Source organism: Chlorocebus sabaeus, chromosome 9, assembly GCF_047675955.1.
Source record: "Chlorocebus sabaeus isolate Y175 chromosome 9, mChlSab1.0.hap1, whole genome shotgun sequence".
Classification (NCBI taxonomy): domain Eukaryota; kingdom Metazoa; phylum Chordata; class Mammalia; order Primates; family Cercopithecidae; genus Chlorocebus; species Chlorocebus sabaeus.
The window spans coordinates 22,634,971-22,655,050 of NC_132912.1; the positions used below are offsets into that span (position 1 = coordinate 22,634,971).

Consider the following 20,080-nt stretch of genomic DNA (forward strand, 5'->3'; position numbering starts at 1 on the left):
AACCTGCTCAACTACTTAAAGTAGCCGGAGGGAAAGCTGCTTACGGGGTAGATGGGAGCTAGATTAAACAAACACACAGCCTCTCTGTAGAACACACTCACTTTCTGTAAATCTATGCGATCATCTGCTTTTTTATTTTACCCACTCACCTACAGTAAAAACACCTTCATGGAAAAAAAAATTCCAGCTTTGTCCCAGCTACCAGTAAAGAGAGGGAAAAAATATAATTATCTTCATCATTCAGGATAGGCTGGAACTTTGGGGTGCTCCTTGGAGCCAGGAGCAAAGGGTGCAGGCAGGGGAGGGGACCTTGGGTCAAGAAACCCAGGTCAAAGGGATCGGAGACATGGTGGGTGCTGAGTCCTTCTCACCTGGACCGTCATTCCTTCTCACCACACCCAGAGCTGTCTGCAGTATGTTCCAAAAATGCTTCACACAGCTGGTCACTAAGGAAACAATAAATGCTAAACACTCGTGTGTTTTGTTTTCTCAGATCTTTGCCCCAGTATGGAGGCAACTGGGCATAAGCAAGGGGGAAGCCAAGCAAGCGAATTCACAGGTAGAAAAGTGAGTGTCGGCTTCTCAAGGCATCTCAGATGCAGTGTTAGGAGCGTGGAGCTGCTGTGAGGACAAACTGAGTCCACAACAGTGCCTGGCTCAGGCACTTCACCGTCATTGTCATCACTGTCCCCAGAGGGCTGCCCCAGAGTAGACGCTTAATAAATCTTTGCTGACTTTTATTGGAAACAAAATGTGGTTAAATCAAAATATGATTATGCGACTTAGAGTCATTATGAACATGAACTCAACAGAGAACCTGCAGCTGATATTCCAAAGAGCAGCTGACAGGCAATGCCACCCTGAGCACCTGTGAAATCTATGTCCACAAATCACAGCACAGACCAAAGAGCCCAGCCAAAGAGCATGGGACAGAACAGAAGTGGCCTTGCCTGTTTTATTTCATTATCACTGGCAAATCTAAAACTACCATGTGTCACACCTTTTGCTATAGGTAACTGTAATGTCTTGCTCTGGTGTATCACCTTCCTTTCCTACAGTACTTCTTGTTTATATTTTCAAGTTTGTTTCCTTTAGTGGTTATAGATTTAAGGGAACATTTAGACACTTGCTGACAAGGCTGTTCAAACAACTTTAGAATGCTGTATCCGTTTTGGTTGAGTTCTTTGCAGCAATATTATACCATATTCTGCATATGCTACTGTTAACCTATTTGGCATTTACTCGCTTGTTTATTACAACACAATCTCTTAAAAGTCAAATTTAGAAAACCGATTAAGAGGTGATTATTCACATTAGAAATGGAGACTGCCTTAAAAAAGGATCCACTTAAGTATTTCCGTCCAAGGGCCAATTCTTCTCTCTTTCTCTCTCTCCCTCTCTGTAGCAGAGGTGAAAAGTGTTTTAGGAGGCATAGATTTTTAAAATCTATACAGAAATCATTTAGGAGGGAGCACACACAACTATGACATAAAGCAAAAATCATCCCTAATATCACCAAATACTTATTGACCTTTACTAGGCTGTAAAATGTCTTCCCTGGCTTGTGTCCCCAAACAAAATTTCCAATTTGTGTGAAACCTGGGTCTTCCTTAAGAGATAATGACTGCACTTTAACTGGGATTTCGAAGATGTAATCTACATCTTTTAGAGATCTATATAGTAACAGAAGACTACGATGGGGTGGAGAGAGTCATAGGTGAGCGACAGAAACAGAGAGGTTAGTGTGGGAAGTGCAGCAGATTTAGGGGGAGGGAGGGAGGCAGAGGTGGAACATGACAGATTTGGGGGGCAGTGACACTATTCTGTATGGTACTATTAATATAATGGTGGGTACGTATCATTATATATTTGCCAAAACCCACAGCATGTACAACACAGAGAAAACCCTAATGTCAACTGTGAACTGTGGTTGACTGATATGTTAAGGCAGGTTCATCAAATGTAACAACCGTCCTGCTCTGGTACTGACTGAGATGTCAATGGTGGGGAGGCTGAATGTGTGTGTCTGGAAGGGCTTTGTTGGAACTCTCTGCACAGTTCTCTCAATTTGTTGTGAACCTAAAACTTCTGTAAAAAAAATAAAGTCTACAATAAATAAAAAGAAAAGTTGCTAACAGCATGAAAGGCTTTGATAGTATTGAGAGGGAAGACACTGTTAACCACTGAGTTTGTTTGAGGAGGAGGAAATGTTGGAGCCAGACCCTGAAGGAGGGAAAACACTTGGATTTGGATTCTTATCAAAGAGAGCATGTCACTAAACACAGAAAATGACAGTGAAGAACTTCAAGGGCCCAAACTGATGAGGATCTTCAGTGCCAGGCTGAATTCTGTGGGCAGCGAGGAAGCATGGAAAGTTATGAGCCAGGGGGTTCTATGATGAGGACCCTCTAAGGAGCTCAGTGTGTGGAATATAACTTGAAGCAAGGATGAGGACTGGAGGCCAGAATCACAATGCAGGACCGAGCAACGGGTGCTAAGAAAGCTAAAGAGGTTTCAAGTCTTTGAGACTAGAAGTGTGGTGAAGCCATTACCTAAAACAGGAAATGCAGAAAGAGAAGTCCATTTAGGGTACGTAGAAGATGCATTATTTGGTATGTCCACAGATTATCCATGTGGAGATGTTTAACATGCAGCCTCAAATGTGGTTCTGAGGCTGAAAACATTTAGAAGTAATCAGTAAAGAGATTTTATTCAAAGTTTTAGGAAGAGCATAGCTATAGGAATTGATAATGTCACAAAGGAATTCAGGAGAAAAAAGAACATGGTGAAAATCTTCAGGAAGAGGACTCCACAATGGAGTCTTTAAAAGGAACAGGAGAAAGAAGAACCAGAGGGAACAGGAAACGTTCTCTCCTGGCCATACTCAGGGAAGTACAGACACCCACCTCTGTCATCGCAACTGATTTATTTTTCAAATGTATTTATTTTTAGTTTTTAAAGACAGCATCTCATTCTGTCACCCAGGCTGGAGTGCAGTGGTGTGACCACAGCTCACTGCCGCCTCAATGTCCCAGGCTCAAGGGATCCTCCCATCTCAGCCTCTTGAGTAGCTGGGACTGGAAGTGTGTGCCACCACACCTAGCTAATTAAAAAAAAAAATTTGTAGGAACAGGGTCTCACTATGTTCTCTAGGCTGGTTTTGAACGTCTGGCCTCAAGCGATCCTCCTGCCTCAGCCTCCCCAAAGTGGCAGGATTACAGGCATGAGCTGCCACACCCAGTCAAAACTTGCTATGCACTCACCTCATTTGCTGTAGGGGCGTAGATACTGTCAAGCAAAACTTTCTCAAAGTTTACAGCCTAGGACAGGGAATACGGACATGTCCTTCAAGTCCATAGTACAGACTTTCAAAACACAAGCTCAGAGTGTAAATATGTGGTCGACTGCATATTAACGGTCTCCAGTGAATCACACTTCTAGGTGTTCATACCTTTATGCAGCCCCTTCCCACAGTGACTCTGGTGCGGGCCGTGAACCTGGCTTTGGTCACTGGGAAATCAGCAAACAAGACCATAAGCATAAGTCTGACAAGCACTGAGCCCTGGGCTTGTTCTTCTGGAAGGTGGTTACAACATCCCCAGCCCTAGTGTTCCCCAGGTGACTGTGGCCACGTGAGTGAGACCAGAAGAACTGCCCAGCAGAACCCAGCCCAAACTGCAGAATCCCCAGCAAATAAAGACTTGTTGTTTTAGGCAACTTATATATTAATAGCAATAGATAGTACAACAGAGCATTTTAAAGATGGAGGCAATATGTGTCTACATAGGGTGGCAAGGAAGAGCAAATGTCAAGGAAGCTTTAGGTTTGGAATAGAAGTGTATATTTTAAAACCCACAGAAGAGTGAAAATGGCCCCATGATTTGAAACCTAGGTTGGTCTCTGGCACTAAGCACCTTTCTCAGTATGGCTCTTTTCAAACCATTATATCCTCATCTGTTGATCCCATCCATAATGATCTAAGATCCAGATTCCATAGTTTAAGAGCTTAAAGGACCTAAAGATGACAAAAAGATTAATAAACTGAAGCCAAATAAGTGACTTATTACTAAAATAGCTCAAGAAATTACTTGTAGCATCAAGACCAGAAGCTAGAGCTGCTACTGCTCAGCTGATGTGCCTTGGACTATGCAAACCTGCCCAGCCATTACAACTCATGCTGCGTAACTTAGCCTATCCAGACTATTCACAGATTTTCTGTCCTCAAGAAAGCCGGCCTCTTGCATGCCCTAACGCACACGGGTTATTTGTTCTTTTCTTCTTTGTGCAGTGAGGCTCAATGGCTGGATGGAATCATCCAGGTGGCAAACAGCACAGAGCAAGACAAGGAGCGTAAAGTGCACCGGCCAAAAGACTGCAGCAAACATGCTGCCCAGACGAAACCAGAACCAGACCCATGCCACCAAAGCAAAGCAACTCGGCCACAAAGAGTGTAAAATCCCACAAAACGTGTTCATTCAACAGTCTTGATGCCCATCAAGCTGCACAATGTAAAAAGTACTTGTTTACTTAAAAGGATCTCAGCAAGTATACTCTGAAACAGACTTTTCTGGGTCACAGAATGATTCTGAATGGATAATCTGAAAATAAGTATAAACACAGTTCCGTAATGGATCTATAAGTGAATACTATCTCTGAAAAATCTGATCTTTGGAGATCCTGAGTGCTGCAATTTGATCGGCTAGTTCTGGCATCACCTGCCTCCTGAACAGTTCCCTGGGACCAAAGAACACAGTGGAATTTGCACTAATGATCCCCAATGGGGCTCCAGGAAGGTTGCATTTTGGATAATAACTTGCACGTTGAAACAGATTTGATCATCCAGGGTGAGTGTACTTGCTAAGAATGAATGAATAAAATTTATAATGAAAATAAATATAGAAAGCATTGGGTTTTGATTAAAAGGAATACCCTATAAAAAATTAAGTGCTTCATAGTAAATTAACTCCACTCTTCTCTGCCACACTTTCTCCTTTCTTTGAAAAAACAATCTCTTCTGTCTCCATATTAAGTTTCTGCATGTATAGCCATACTCTTTGGTTAATCTGACCTCAATTTATAGCCTCTCTCAATAATTCTCCTCTCCTCTTTCCAGAATTAGCCTTCCTGACTTAAATTATTTTTTTTAAGTATGTCTTAAAGTATTCCTATTCAAACTAAATACGTAACCAAAAGGAAAGAGCAGGAAGAGTCCAACAGAACCACTAATCTTTCTTCTTTTTCCCCTTACTTTCTCTGGATCCCATCTAAGTAATTTTCAAAATAAGTATCTTAAATGGAAATTATTTCTATTCTCTTAGTGAACAGAGATCAACTTTTAAAGGGGGAGGAAAAAAACTCACTTTTCTATTGTTATTGTATGTTTGATGGTAAGAAATTCATTGACATATTTTTTGCCTTTTGAAGTATGTGGGACCTTGAAGTTCAGTGAAGGACAAAGTCCAAAAATCACAGTGTCTTAGAATATTTATTACAGTTCTTCTGTAAGATTAAAAGTATTATGCCCATATAACAGTCTTAATGGCGATTCTTACTTGGTTAAAATCTTTATAGCACTTGGTTAAAGTCTTCTTTTGACAGTGTTTTTGTTAGCACTGCCCTGAGCATGTGCTTGGCTAACAGCGCCACGACAGCAAAACTGGAAGGCATATTCTCAAGGCCACCCAGAAGCCCTAGCCCATACTTTCAACAAAATCAAATTAATTCGATTAAACTGATAGGAAAAACAATGACTCATGGTCAAGATGTGGTGGGGGTTAGGAATTGGGGCAGAAAGAATCCTCAATAAAGAGCATCCACCAAATTAAAGACATCAGAAAAATCATTTAAAGCACATCAATTAGCCAATCAAATCCAAGGAAGCCAAGAAGGAATACCAAAAGCACATTTAGGTAATTGTCAACCTTTACCATGCATGTTTACCATGCACGTAACGAAAGTGCTCAGAGAAACACCAGCTGAGCTTGCCAGAAACACCCATTTACTTTATACTTGAGAAATCAAAAAAAGCTAAAAAAAACAAAAAAAGGAATTAACATTTTGATTAACTTAGAGACATAAAACAAATGTAGTTCTCTAACTTCTCCATTTGAGAGTTAGGATTAAGGTTTGTTTGTTTGTTTTTTTTAAAGGTATGTATATGTCCAACTTTTCTTAGGTTCAAATTGACTTAAAAATTAGTGCGGAAAAAAAGTGGGTAATACACTCAAGAATACAAATTGTCCAGAACATAGAGTGTGCACAATTCACAGAATACCCTGAAATTTCTTTAAAATTAGAGCACATTTGTTTCACAACACAAAATGCCTCAAGCTTTCCTAACTAAAATCCCTAAGTGAACTTATTTGCTATAGTGAATAAAAGGAAGTTGCCATAGCTTAAAACTGAATATCCTTTTACTGATCCCTTCCCTTCAAGAAGCATAGAAGGGTTTTTATGAACACCATCAAAACTAAAAAAGTTGTATTTAATTCACAAAAGCAGGTGTAATTAAAATCACATAATGTCTTCAGCCACATAAATTCACAGTCTCTGCTGCAGAAGACGAAGAACACGTGAAGGAAATTACTATGCTGAATTTCATCCAATTTCCAGCCAGATTTCAATTTTCAAACTTAATTAAAACTGGCGGTTTTACCAAGAATGAAATATCAATCCAATGGATGCATGGATGTGTTGTCTTTTTTTTTTTTTTTTTTTTAAGGAAAAAGAAAAAGAAAAATCAAGACGTCCCAAGCAAAGGATTAACAGAGCTTTGACTGGAATTGAAAGCCATGAGTTAAACAGGTGTTCTGAGTGATCACTTTTATTAAAACACAATCCTTTACATGAAGTTCACTAGATTTTCGAAATTGTTAATTTTAGAATATTGAAAGAAAATGTTTGACTTAACAGGGACTCATAAATCATCAAAGAAGGATGATGGGTATTGCATCTGGGAAATTCACTCCTACAGTATTTCCCTTGGTAGCACCAGGAACTATTTTGGTACCAAAAGAAACCTTGGCAACAATCAGGTGCTCTTTCTGCACACAGAAGAGCACCTCCCAGTTGCGAGATTCATCCCACAGGGGCCTCAGTTTGTTTATCAACACCAGGTCCTTTTAATGCATGTGAAGCATGAAGGGGTCTAAGAACAGCAGCTGTGGGGAAAACAGGCTGGCCAAGACCCACTGCCCCACAAAAGGCTCTGGGAGTGGATTATGCTGATGCTGTGTAGCAGGGTGGTGTGCCCAGTGACCCGTGCAGAGCCTAGGGGATTGCCTATCCTCTGTGTGGAGTTCTGCTGAAAGAGACAATGAAGAGCACATCCTAATATCCAGGCTTCTCACTGGATCCAATTTATTTACCTTCTCCTCCGCCTGGGAAAATGGAATCTAAACTGGGTGATTGACACTACGTTGCTTAAACATGGCTCAGTTTTGTATTCCCTAATGCAAAGTAGAAATAAAGTGCAGATGAAACAGAGAAGCAGTTGCAGTGAGATGAAAGGGAATGATGTTTAATATTCTACATAAACATAGAGCAAGGATGTGGAGCCCAACGAGACTTAGTGGGAAATTAACAGGCAAAAAAATAATAAACAGTTCTAAGAACCGAGAGAAAGATTTGGGAGAAATATAAAATTTTATTCATATTCCATTTTGAAAAGAAATTTAATGCCCCCAATTACATGATCAAGCCTTATCAATTCAACAAATAGCAATATATGCTTGTATAGCAGCTGTATTTTTAAAATTTGTCATCTTAAATCTTAAAGTCTATTATATCCTATGACACATGATGCCGCAGACAGAGCAGTTTTAGACTCGGAGGGTACTCTGGAGACCACCTAATCTAACCCCCTCATTTTATAAATGAAGAGACTGAGGCCAAGGTCATTCATGGAAAAGCCGGGTGAAACTCCAGGGACTTCCTAGCTTCTACCCACAGCCTGCACAACAGGGTCCTGGCTTAACAAGGCCATTCTCTGCCACTACAAAGTCTGTCTCAGTAAATGGATCTATATTAACCGGCTGACATTGACATGAGTGAATTTTTGTTCTCTTATATAGATTTCATGTTTATTTAACGTATACCTGACTTTTTTCTTTTTTCTTTTCTTTTTTTTTTTTTTTTAAAGATGGGGTCTTGCTCTGTCACCCAGGCTGGAGTGCAGTGGCACAATCATAGCTCACTGCAGCCTTGATCTCATGGGCTCAAGTGATCCTCCCACCTCAGTGTCCCAAGTAGCTGGGACTACAGGTATGTGCAACCACAATCAGCTAGGTTTTTTTAAATTTTTGTAGAGACGGGGTCTGAGATCAGCCCAGGCTGGTCTCAAACTCTGGGCCTCACGTGATCCTCCCACCTCAGCCTCCCAAAGCGCTAGGACTATAGGCCATGAGCCACCATGACTGGCCTACCTTCTCTTTTGAATGCCCAGCTCACCACCCACATCTCACCCTTCCCTGAACCCCAAATCTACCTCGTTATCACAGGAGTGATGATTCTATATGGCTGTGACCCTATTCTCTAGCCAACACAGGGTTCCCTGCTCTGCAGCCAGAACTGTTCAGGGCTGTCCAGGCCTGGCTCCAAGCCCAAGCAGGCCAAAGAGTTTTCTTTCCAGGATCTGACCTTGGGACTTTCACACAGGCCTCTTCCTACAACTTAATGATGAGATATAAAGAACGGACACAGTCACTGTTCACCAAAATTTGGCCTGGAGGAGGCAGAGATGCAGATGGAAGCAGAGGTGAGAAACAGAGAGGTCCTGGCGGCATCTGCATCCTTGGTTTCAGCTGCACTGTGGGCTCAGCCACATCCCTTGCTCCACATCCTAGCTCGGGCCTCCAGAGTGCACCCTCGGATCCTGGAGACAAAGCTCTCTTTCTGCTTAGTCTGAATTGGGTTTCTGTCACTTACAACCACAGTTCTATAGCACTTTCAAGTTTCACTGAATTTTGCTTTGAATATATTTAATACCTAGTGTGTGGTTTGAGGCAAACCAATTTATTTTGGCAAATAAAATCATACCAACAAAGAAGAATACTAGGATAGGCTGGCAAAATCAACCTTGTCACTCAAAATGTCACTAATAGGTATTCAATTTATTAAGACAAATAATGAAACATAACTTTACCACTTGCAAATTGAGAAATTTTAAATATATATTCTTAAATTAGGAGTATCTATAACAGCGTATTTATAAACAGATTATGTGTCTGTATATTTATACATGTATTTATAAACAGATCAGTGTGTATGTATATATACACACACACAGATCTGTTTATAAACACACACACACAACAGATATATAATAGATCGGTATATTTACAGCACATCAAAACGGTATTTAAAACAGATCTGCCTCTCATAGAGTTAAGACAATGACACATTCACATGAAAAGATCTAGAGCTTGGAAAAGACCAACAAAGTCTCTGTGGTCCAGGTAAGAGAAGGAAATTGGTTTTGTTCATTCTAACCTACAAAAATCTTCAGATCTTCCTAGATAGTAATTCATGTATTTTCATTCCTTTCAAGAAGTTTTCTTTTGTCAATGTAAACACCTCCGATTACATCTTAAGTCTATTTCCTCTAGTCTGTCTGTTGTGGAGATGAGGAAAAGCTCATCACGCTCCTGAATATGAGACCTGGGATTACCTGCTTCTTTCATTAAGCAATTTTCAAAAGGTTCCAGCACCAAGGAGGAGGTGTGGAAACACCTAGTTCTCCCTGTGGGTGATGGACACCTCATCAGGATGGGGACAGACTGAGGACTTGGCTCCTGGAGCTCCACTTTTCCCAACTCCAAGTCTGGGGCCCCCTCTTCCCACCCATCGCCTCATCCCTCTCACCAACTACTAAACTCTCTTGCCTACAGTTTGCCAGACTACATCTTATGGGCAAATCTGGCCACTGGCTGCTTTTGTAAACAAAGTTTTATTGGAACAGAGCCAGACCCATTGATTTTTGTGTTATCTATGGCTGTGGTTGTGCTGTGACGGAAGTTTTGAGTCACTGACAGAAACTGTATGGCCTAAATACAGTGCTTAAAATACTTACTATGTTTTTTGCAGAAAAAGTTTGCTCACTCTTAGATCTGTCTTAGGAAGGCAGATTAATCCTACCAGGCCTTCCATCCCTGTTTAATTCAGATGTTACAAGAATCCCAGCCACCAGCTCCATTCCTCTCCAAAGATGGCCTAACCTGACCCAGGACCTTTGCCATCCCAGGCCCCCAAACCCCTCCATGGGGCTCTCCAGGAGTCGTAATTTCTCATTAGCAAAAATTAACCTCTCGCTGAATCTTTATCTTTTCATGCCAGCCAAATTCTGATTGTCCCCAAGGACCACATTTCCCTTGCAGCCCCCCTCAAGTATTTTTTCTTCTGCGTAGGAACCACAGAACCAGGAGGTGGGGTAGGGGCCCTGTGCTCCTCCTGACCAATCCCAGACCCCCAATTCCCTCCTCCTTCCTGAAGTGGTCATCCCCTCTGAAGCACCTACCATCATATTACACCATGCCTCAGCCTCTTGGAAGGCTCCTGGCCACCTCCCCTTCCCTTGGAGTGTTTATCATCCCCCAGAACCCAGCCTGCCCCACCATGTGCAGTGCAATGGTTCTCACTTTTTAAAACATTTCTAGCTCTCATCTCTCCACTGAATTCTAAACTCCCGCTAATCACCATCCCCAGTTGGATCTCTAACAAACATCCCCAAAACCAAACAACTCATCCAAATGTGAAGTCCTATTCTCCCCTGGCCTGCAGCCAGCTCCTGCTCACCCCTCCCCCTCTCAGCCAGTGGGACCACCATGCGCAGAGCAGCACCTCCATGCACAGAGTAGCTTGGGCCCAAACTCCCGGAGTTGACCTCCACTCCCCTCTCACCCTGCAGTCAAGTCTTCAGCAAATCTGTGGGTTCTTTATTCAAAACACGCCCCAAATCAGCCACTTCTCACCACCACTGCCTCTCTCTCCAAAGCCATCAGCATGATTCTGCAGATGGCGGCAAAGCCTCCTGGGAGGTCTTGGCTTATCAGTTCCACACCTTGCAGCCCAGGGCATCCTATGCAGAACATCAATCTAATTATTTCACATCCCTGCCCAACTCCTCTGTAAGTCCTCACCTTGGCTAAGCTCCTGTCTGGTCTGCCCACGGCTGGTTGGTCAGGTTTCAGTCTCCACCTCACTTCCCAGTCTCTTACCCTAAGTCTCCGCTCAAATGCCACCTTAGCAGATGGGGCTCCCCTGACCACCCTATCCAGATGACACCCACCACTCTAATCTCCTTCCCTAGCACTTGGTAGCACCCGACATGACAACTTACTGTATTCATTTTTAACATTTTCTCTCCCCCTCCTAGAATGTAAGACAGGAGAGTAGGGATCCAGTCTGTGTGTCTATTTTTTCCCTAGTGTGTATCTTCTAGGACCTACACTTGTGCCAGATAATTAGTGGGCAGGCCATAAATATTCAGTAAATAAATGAATTCAATGAACCAACCAAGTCACCATTATTTATCTCATGGCAACTTCCCTTAACTGGAGAAAAAAAAGAACTGCTTCGGTTAATTTCCAGATATCCCGAGAAATTCCCAATCCATCAGAATCAGTAAAGTCACAAGACGCTGGTTTCTAAGACTTACTACCTACCCCCTTCCCCCTACAGACACAAGGAAGAAATCAGGCTTCTCTGCTTTCTGTAGGCAGGTACTTTGGTCACCTGGGGACTTACTAAGAGGGCAAAGAAATATTAAACTATCAGGTGGAACCAAATCACTATAACTGGTTAGAACTGACTTTTAAAACACCAAAATTTTGATCTTTTAAAATTTTGATTATCCACACTAGGTTCAAGCAACTCATTTTGAAAACATAATTTTTTTTTAAATGGGTGACGATAACAAAAAAAATTAATGCTTATGTATAACACCAGTAGTATATCTGGTTAGTTATTAAAAATGAATTAGGGCCAGTCGTGATGGCTTAGGCCCATAATCCCAGCACTCTGGGAGGCAGAGGTGAGGGGATTACCTGAGCCCAGGAGTTTAAGACCAGCTTGAGCAACATAGGGAGATCCTGCCTCTACAAAAAATTTTAAAAATTAGCCAGGCATGGTGGCGGGACCTGTAGTCCTTGCTACTCGGGAGGCTGAGATGGAAGCATCACTTGAGTCTGGGAGTTTCAGGTTGCAATGAGATATGATTGCACCATTGTGCTCCTGTTCTGGGTAACAGAGAAAGACTCTGTTTCTTTAAAATAAAAATTAAAAAAAAAAAATGAAAAAAAAAGATTAGTTTTGAAGGAATGAAAACAAGTAGAACACTGTAAACTTTGTTAAAGCAACAAGTGGAAAAGTCTTGGAAAAAAAATGAAGATAGTACCTTTTTTTTCTTTTTCTGAGACAGGGTCTCACTCAGGGACTCAGACAGGGTCTGCACTCCAAGCTGGTGAGATCTCAGCTCAGGGCTCGTTGCAGCCTGGACCTCTTGGGCTTAGTTGATCCTCCCACCTTAGCCTCCTGAGTAGTTTGGACTACAGGTATGAGCCACCACACCAGCTAACTTTTTTTTCTTTTTTTTTTGTAGAGATGGGGTCTCCCTATGTTGCCCAGGCTGGTCTGGAACTCCTGAGCTCAAGAGATCCACTGACCGTGGCCTCCCAAAGTGCTGGGATTATAGGTGAGTGCCACCGTGCCCGGCCTAATAATATAATTAACTCAGGTAAACCACTTTTAATTTCATGATCAACCTGCCTGAGAAAAGGGGTGAGCCTGGCAGTGCACAGTAACAGATGAACAAAGAGGACTATATCTGAAAGACAACTTTCCTACAGACACAAGGAAGAAAACAGGCTTCTCTGCTTTCTGTAGGCAGGTACTTTGGTCACCAAGAACCCACCTTTGGGGGACGAGATGTGCCTCTCGATGAAGACATTGCTTGTCCCTAAAGTTGGCTGGAGAATGACACAAGAGGAATAGAGAAAGGGAGATTGAGATTTCCTTGGACTTTTGTCTACAGTTTTACTTTTAAAAATAATTATCTGGCCTTTTGCTGCATTTTTATTCTTTCCTTTCACACAAGGAGCTTATCAACAGCTCTGACAACTCATTTTGTATTTTGTTTCTGGTTATCTTGTACTCATCTAATAGGCGGTAGTGGTGGTTTTCAGTTCACACATTTTTCTTACAAACAGCCTTGCGCTCTGAGAGACAGGAAGCAGACTAGTACAAATGGAAAAACAAAATATCAAGACCACCCTTACTTCTGCTGAGAACAGCTATTTGGGCGGCTAACCTGGTTATCAGAGAGTAAAAGCCACAGTACACAACCCACATTTGTAACTTGGGAGGGACACTTTGTCTTCCCTTTTCCAAGGCAAGTCAAAGTGGGCCCCAGGAGCTCCAGTGGGGAGCACTGTTGTTTGCACCCACCTGTGGAGTCTGAGAGTTAGGACTGTCTTAAAGACAAAGTTTATGTAGTTAGATCCTTCTTAAGATAGGTTGCCTGATATATCCTTTTCCTTAATTACTGCTTTCTATTGTATGCATATTAAGTAGAACTCCAATGCTTCCTTCAGCAAAAACTCTGCAAGACAAAACAAAAACAAAAACAAAAACAAAAACAGGATGCAAGCTGACTAGGCTGTCAACCTGGCTGACCCATGGGTGTTTTCTCTCATTGAAAAAAAAAGAATTGTTTACTTCTACTACAAAGTTTTTTCAAAGAAAGATGAAAAGCTGCTTTTTTTTTTTTTTTTTTTTTTTTGAGACAGAGTCTCGCTCTGTCGCCCAGGCTGGAGTGCAGTGGCGCAATCTCGGCTCACTGCAAGCTCCGCCTCCCGGGTTTACGCCATTCTCCTGCCTCAGCCTCCCGAGAAAAGCTGCTTTTTAAATGAGGCTTTATTGCTCTCTGGCCAAAGCAGAATAGGAAATGCAAGGCTTCGTAACCACTATTATTGTTACTCTGCTCATTATTTCATGGGCTCTAAGTCGCCTATTAAAAGTGTATATGTGTGCCCACGTGCCATTTTTGGTAGCACAGTACAGGGTAGAAGAAACAAATTCTAAGTCTTGTCAGGTAATTCAATATCGTCTCTAAATACTTTGTGTGTGTGTGTGTGTGTGTGTGTGTGTGTGTGCGTGTGCGCGCGCGCGCGTGTGTTTTCAAGCTCTGTCTTAAAGCACATGTGTTACTATTTTGTGAAAGGCTTTTGGGACAGAGGAGGCAGGGAAGCAGATAAGAAAGTGAAAGGACCGAGGTGGAGAAAAACAAGCTCTCCTGGGATTTCACAGCGGAGGCATCCCATCTCAAACACCATCGGAGAGTCACGGGATCTACACAACGTGGAAAACAATAACATAGGCCACAACAGTAACTCAATCTGCATTCAACAACATGGAAAAACAAAGTGATGGGTGTGATAGGTGACATGGAACACCCTCCTCCCAATCAGCTATCACATCTTTGTTCCAAGTAACAAGGAAAAGGCCTCAGAAAGGTCACAGAAGATGGGATTGTGGGGACTTTCTTCACATTAGGTCCACTGAGGAAGTGGCATATCAAACCACAGTAAATGACCCAACGAAAACAGGCTACTGGCAACAAGTACATGCAAGCGACCTTTTGGGATTTCACACAGCAAAATCTCCAGTGAGTTGCAGGAAAACTCACCATTAGCCCTGGAAGCAGACAGCTGGGGAAAACAAAAGAAAAACAATGTGTGAAAAGAAACAAGATCTTCCAAAAAAAGAAGATAAAAATAAAATATCGACAACATCTCAGCCAGTGGATCTCTACTTTTGTTATCTAAAGACCTTCCTGAATCCTTTCTATGTCTATATGTCTACCCATTCTTCAAGGCTGTTCAGACTTTATTTCCTTCCTCCTCAAAGCCTTCCTGGAATATTCGAGCCCTGACTTACCTTCCTTCCAGTCTCTGTCTTTTCAGAGTTAACACACAATTCAGTCTGTTTAAATATACAGTTTTCTCTCTTCTTTCCTGCAAAGGTTGTATCTTAAAATCTACTAAGTAAAAAGAAGAAAAAAGTGCCAAATAATAAGTGAGAATATATACAGAAAATATTCAGACAACGAAAAAACTCAGTTAAGGGTGGTGTGGGGAGAGTTAATTCCTTAAGTCGGCTTAGTAGTTATTCTGTGAATCCTTTATTAGCTGACATTAAATAGCCCTCTGGTTATCACAGTATCAAAGAAGAGGAAAAGTAATCTGAAGAATATTTCTTCCATGGGACAGCTTCTTTTCATTATTATTCTTCAATTTTTATGAGTGTCTTTGAAATCTTTAAACACTTGTTACAGATAATGAACATTCTGCGTTTTCCAAGTATTTTCCTCAGACTGGAAAACACTCTTCCTGTCATTTTATACTATCTCTGATTTTGCGGGAGGGGGCCTGAAACTTGTGACCTTTTCTTATGCAGTTTATCTCCAGGAAGAACAGAAAACTGATTGACCACAATCAAACATTCAAAAAATTCCCTGGCTCTTGTGGTCTGAAACAGGCACATTTCCTTCACACGCTTCAAGGAAACAATTGAATGTAACTATTTAAAACATACTCCCAAGCTTAATGAGCAAGAAGCGGCTTTGCCAGACCACAATGTCTTTGAGAGATCAATTTGGCCAATGAAGACGAGAGAGGATACACATTCCTGAAACAGAAAGCAATTCAGAGATACTTGTGATCATCAAAACATAGCCCAAAGCCATACCATTTGCTTGAGGGCAGAAAGCACATTCTAGGACATCAATATCACACTTTCAAGAATTAACCCTCTGATTTCCCATAAAATACCAGTTTTTAGAGCCAGAAAACACTAGTAAAAATAATTTACTAATCTGGGCACTGGAATATTTTCACTGATAGTTCTAATTTGAGTTTAGCTATATGTCATCCATTTTATAAAAATAAAAATGTATCCAAAACTTCTTGCTATTGCATGCATTTAATGGATTCTCTAGAAGGCTTTGCCAAATTCTAAATGTTTCATCATACATTTATTCACCAGTTATCAAGCAACTTATGAATAATTTAACATGTTCCTGTATTCCACAATCAGATGGGTCTATGATGTCTGTTTCTTTCTCCTTTGACTACAGATTTTCCAGCTCCCAAAAAGTTTCTTAATTGTTTTAAGTTCACACTTTTAAAATATTAACTTGGCTGTCAAATGAATCATCTTCCATATAAAAGGGCTGAGTGAGTAGAGTTACTGTTGAACTTGAGAAAAACCCCTGAGCCAAAACATGCGTCAAATGGCCGTTTCTTTTCCACCTAAGTGCCATGTTGCACCCGGCACAGTACAAGGGGCCAAGAGTAGGATAAGAAAACATGCTCCCTGTCCTTCAGGAGTTAATAAAGTAACTAGCGGGTGACACTGCACACACAAGGAAGGAAGAAGTCTGAAAGCATTAGCAAACGCAGGCTCATGGTTAACCTGAACATCCTGACTTAGGTCACCTCCAAGGCAGGGCATGCTCCCTCAGGGGCACGACCAGTAATGGGGTGGACAGCTACATAATGGGACAGATTTACTCGGTAAGAGGGATGGCCATACCCACATCAGCCTCCTCACTAAATATACAGCATACGCAGGTGGAAGGACCTGCCCCAGGAAAAATACTTTACAAGTAGATTCAGTCTTCAGCAAACGACACCACCAGTATTTCCTTTACGGTTATTCATATCAATCACCCTCCTGCCCCACCGGGTCACAAAAGGTCCCCTGTATCCCTGCAAGAGAATGGCAGGAACACCCAGAGTTCATGGTTCTATCTGCCTTCCTCATTAGTCCATCAACTCCTTGGGGACAGGGACTGTGTATCTCCCCAGAACCCATCCATGGGATTTGGCTCAAACATTTGACCAATAAAACTAAGTGTGTGTCCAAAAATCTTCTAGGCTATTCCAGATTCAAAAGTGGCCTCCCTTGTGGGCCACTTCCTTAGGGACTTCCCAGGTGACCTGGCTCTGATCTATCAGAGGTATTTACAAGCAGGTATGAAGGTTTTACAGTCATATCACTTACTCTTTAGACTCAGTTTTCTTTTTTTCTGAGACTGGGTCTCACTTTGTCATCCAGACTGGAGTATATAGTGGCATGGCCACAGCTCACAGCAACCTCGACTTCCCGGGCTCAAGGGATCCTCCAGCCTCAGCCTCCGGAGTAGCTGGGACTACAGGGGCACACCACCACACCAGCTAATTTTTGTAGAGATGGGGTTTTGCCATGTTGCCCTGGTTGCCTGTTTTCATAACTATAAAATGGAAACAGGAGTATCTGCCCTATGTAGTTTACCATGAAATATCAGAGCACTGTACATAGCACTCTATAAACAAGAGGACATATTTGGGCTCAATTTTACTGTGATATTGTAAACAAGCTGGACTTCTGGCTTCAATATATAGTCTCATTTAGGTGTCATTCATGGTATAGCAAGATAGTTAATGTTCTCAACAGAGAGAACTCATTCTTCATTTTAAATTAACTTCTCCAGGCACAGCCTAGCTGCTAGCAGAATGGGATACTTGAATCAACCTCTAAACTTTCTAGAAATGGTCTATTTCCAAACATAAAAAGATTCCTTCCTAAACTAGATGGAGAGTTTCTTCTTTTTGGAAATCTACTGTTTTTTGGTTTTTTTTTCCGCCTACCGTTCACTGGCTGGCTGTTCCTGCTCTAGCCTGCTTCTACATGTCCAAGTGGTCTGGCTTGAGCCACCTCAGGCCACAGCCTCTCTCAAGCCTACCTGGTTCACCACCCAGCTTTAAATCTCATCTGGAGGTGACAGTTCCCAGATTTATAGCTCTAGCTCCTACCCACCCTCTGAGCTCCAGACTTCCACAACCAATGGCTTTCTTAACATCTCCACTTAGAGGGCTAAAAAGGCAGTCTTACCACAAAGTTAATTATGCCAGAAAACCATGCTCTGAGTCTGGATGAGTGGATCTCTATCTAGTTTCTCTCCACCTCCTAAGCCCCACCAGCTATCTGGACTCACTAAGTCTGTCCACCAAGCAGACCCTTAACTGGTCTCCTGCCTTTCACTCTGTCCCTCCTCCAAGACTTTCTCCAAATTGCAGCAGCTGTGATTGTTTAAAAGCACTCATCTGCCACTATTCCCAGCCTCAAAAGATGACTTCCAATTATTCTTAGGAAAAATCCTTTTGGTGACCTCAAAGCCCTACCTGACCCACCCTGTCCCCAACTCTATGCCCTGTGGCCTTTCACTCCGATCACCCCCGTCTTTGCTCTGTTCTCCCAGCAAGCCTGGGGCCTCCCACGCGGCTCTCCTGCCTGGAATTCTCTCACTCCCTCACTCTGCTTCCCCTGGCCAGCTCTCAGCTTAGACGCATCTTCCTCCAGGAGACTTCCTAGGCATCCACCCCACCTCCAGTTTACACTCTGTCCCCTTATTATTTACTTCTAAGCATTGTGGACCTGCCTTTAGCCTCATGCAGTTGTCATCATTGGTATTTGTATGATGTATCTGACATCTGTCTCCCCGACAGTGGAACCGGTGAGAGCAGGGCCGTAACTACTGAGGTCTGTGTTGTGGCTGCAGGGTGCCAAGGGCAGATGCATGGGCCACCGCTCACTGCTTGTACGACTTCCTGCACTGCTTTGTCTGGGGAACTAAAAATTAATTTCTCAGATTTCCTTGCTACTAGTGATCTGGATATAAAATCATGATTCCCCACCTGCTAGCACTATCCAGAGCTGCTTTTTCAGCATTTGCAGAGACTGAGCCATTATTAATACTCACTAATACATGCCTTGCTATCTAAATCAGGTCCTGTAGATTCTGTATTAACTGAACCCTATAACTGATACAGTGCTTAATTTGTGTTGAATAACCACTAACAGTCATGAAATAACTGATAAACTGCACACTTTTTTTTTGTTTTTTTGAGACAGACTCTTGCTCTGTTACCCAGACTGGAGTGCAGTGGCGTGGTCTTGGCTCACTGCAACCTCCGCCTTCTAGGTTCAAGCCAAGTGATTCTCCTGCCTCAGTCTCCTGAGTAGCTGGGACTACAGGTGCACACCACCATGTCTTTTTTTTTTTTTTTTTTTTTTTTGTATTTTTAGTAGAGATGGCGTTTCACCATGTTGCCCAGGCTGGTCTTGAACTCCTGACCTCAAGTGATCCGCCTGCCTCAGCCTCCCAAAGTGCAGGGATTACAAGTGTGTGCCACCACGTCAGGCCTCAATTTTTAACTATCCACTTTAGCAACTGTCTGATAATAAACCACTGAATTGTGACATTTTGAGAGACATCTCCGTCTGCAAAGCAATGTCTTCATAGTAATCAACACTGTAGTTATAATAAATCTAAGACATAACTGAAGTCAAAGTTTAAGTACCTGTAATTATCTAGCATATTATTTCATGGGCTGAAGGTACATTTGCTTTTAAAATACGCAAATGTGTATTAAAACCAAAAATTTAAAGTCTGTCACTGTGTGATAAATTCGTCTTGCAACTCAGGTTACATGAACATGTAAGTTAAAAAATGATATGTTCTCAATGAAAAATACACAATGAATTCCCAATTGAAAACGCTGCTCCTTGTTCTGGTTCAATGCTGCTTGAAATGTTTATGAGGGGTCCGTCACGGTGGCTCACGCCTATAAGCCCAGAGCTTTGGGAGGCTGAGGCTTGAGGATCTCTTGAGCCCAGGAGTTCGAGACCAGGCTGAGCAACATAATGAGACCCCCATATCTACAAAACCACAAAAATAAGCGAGGAGTGGTGGTACACACCTTCAGTCTCAGCTACGCAGGGGGCTGAGGTGGGAGGATGGGTCGAGCCCATAAGTTTGAGGTTGCAGTGAGCTGTGATGGTGCCAGTGCACTCTAGTCTGGGCAACAGAATGTCTCAAAAAAAAAGCAAGAAGTGTTTGAGAAAGGATCATCCCTGGGGGTATGAATTATACTATAAGTGAAGTTAAGGGCCACTCCACCAAAGACAACTCTAAGAAGAAAAATAGTTTCAAAGAATAAAGAAGAATATATGGAAAGGGGAAAACTCCTCCCCTCTTGCCCCA

General features: G+C 42.2%; 1 protein-coding gene across 6 annotated transcripts in view; it reads right to left on the minus strand.

Annotated features, from left to right (window-relative positions):
- PIP4K2A (phosphatidylinositol-5-phosphate 4-kinase type 2 alpha) overlaps positions 1–20,080 on the minus strand; it is a 180,902-nt gene that overhangs the window by 93,183 nt on the left and 67,639 nt on the right. The window contains exon 1 of one of the 6 annotated variants that reach the window (XM_073018783.1): positions 13,441–13,462. The exons of the other annotated variants lie outside the window; for them this stretch is intronic. The gene's annotated coding sequence lies outside the window, so the exon portion shown is untranslated. Of the gene's footprint in view, positions 1–13,440; positions 13,463–20,080 lie in introns of those variants that run through there. 6 annotated transcript variants of the gene reach the window in all.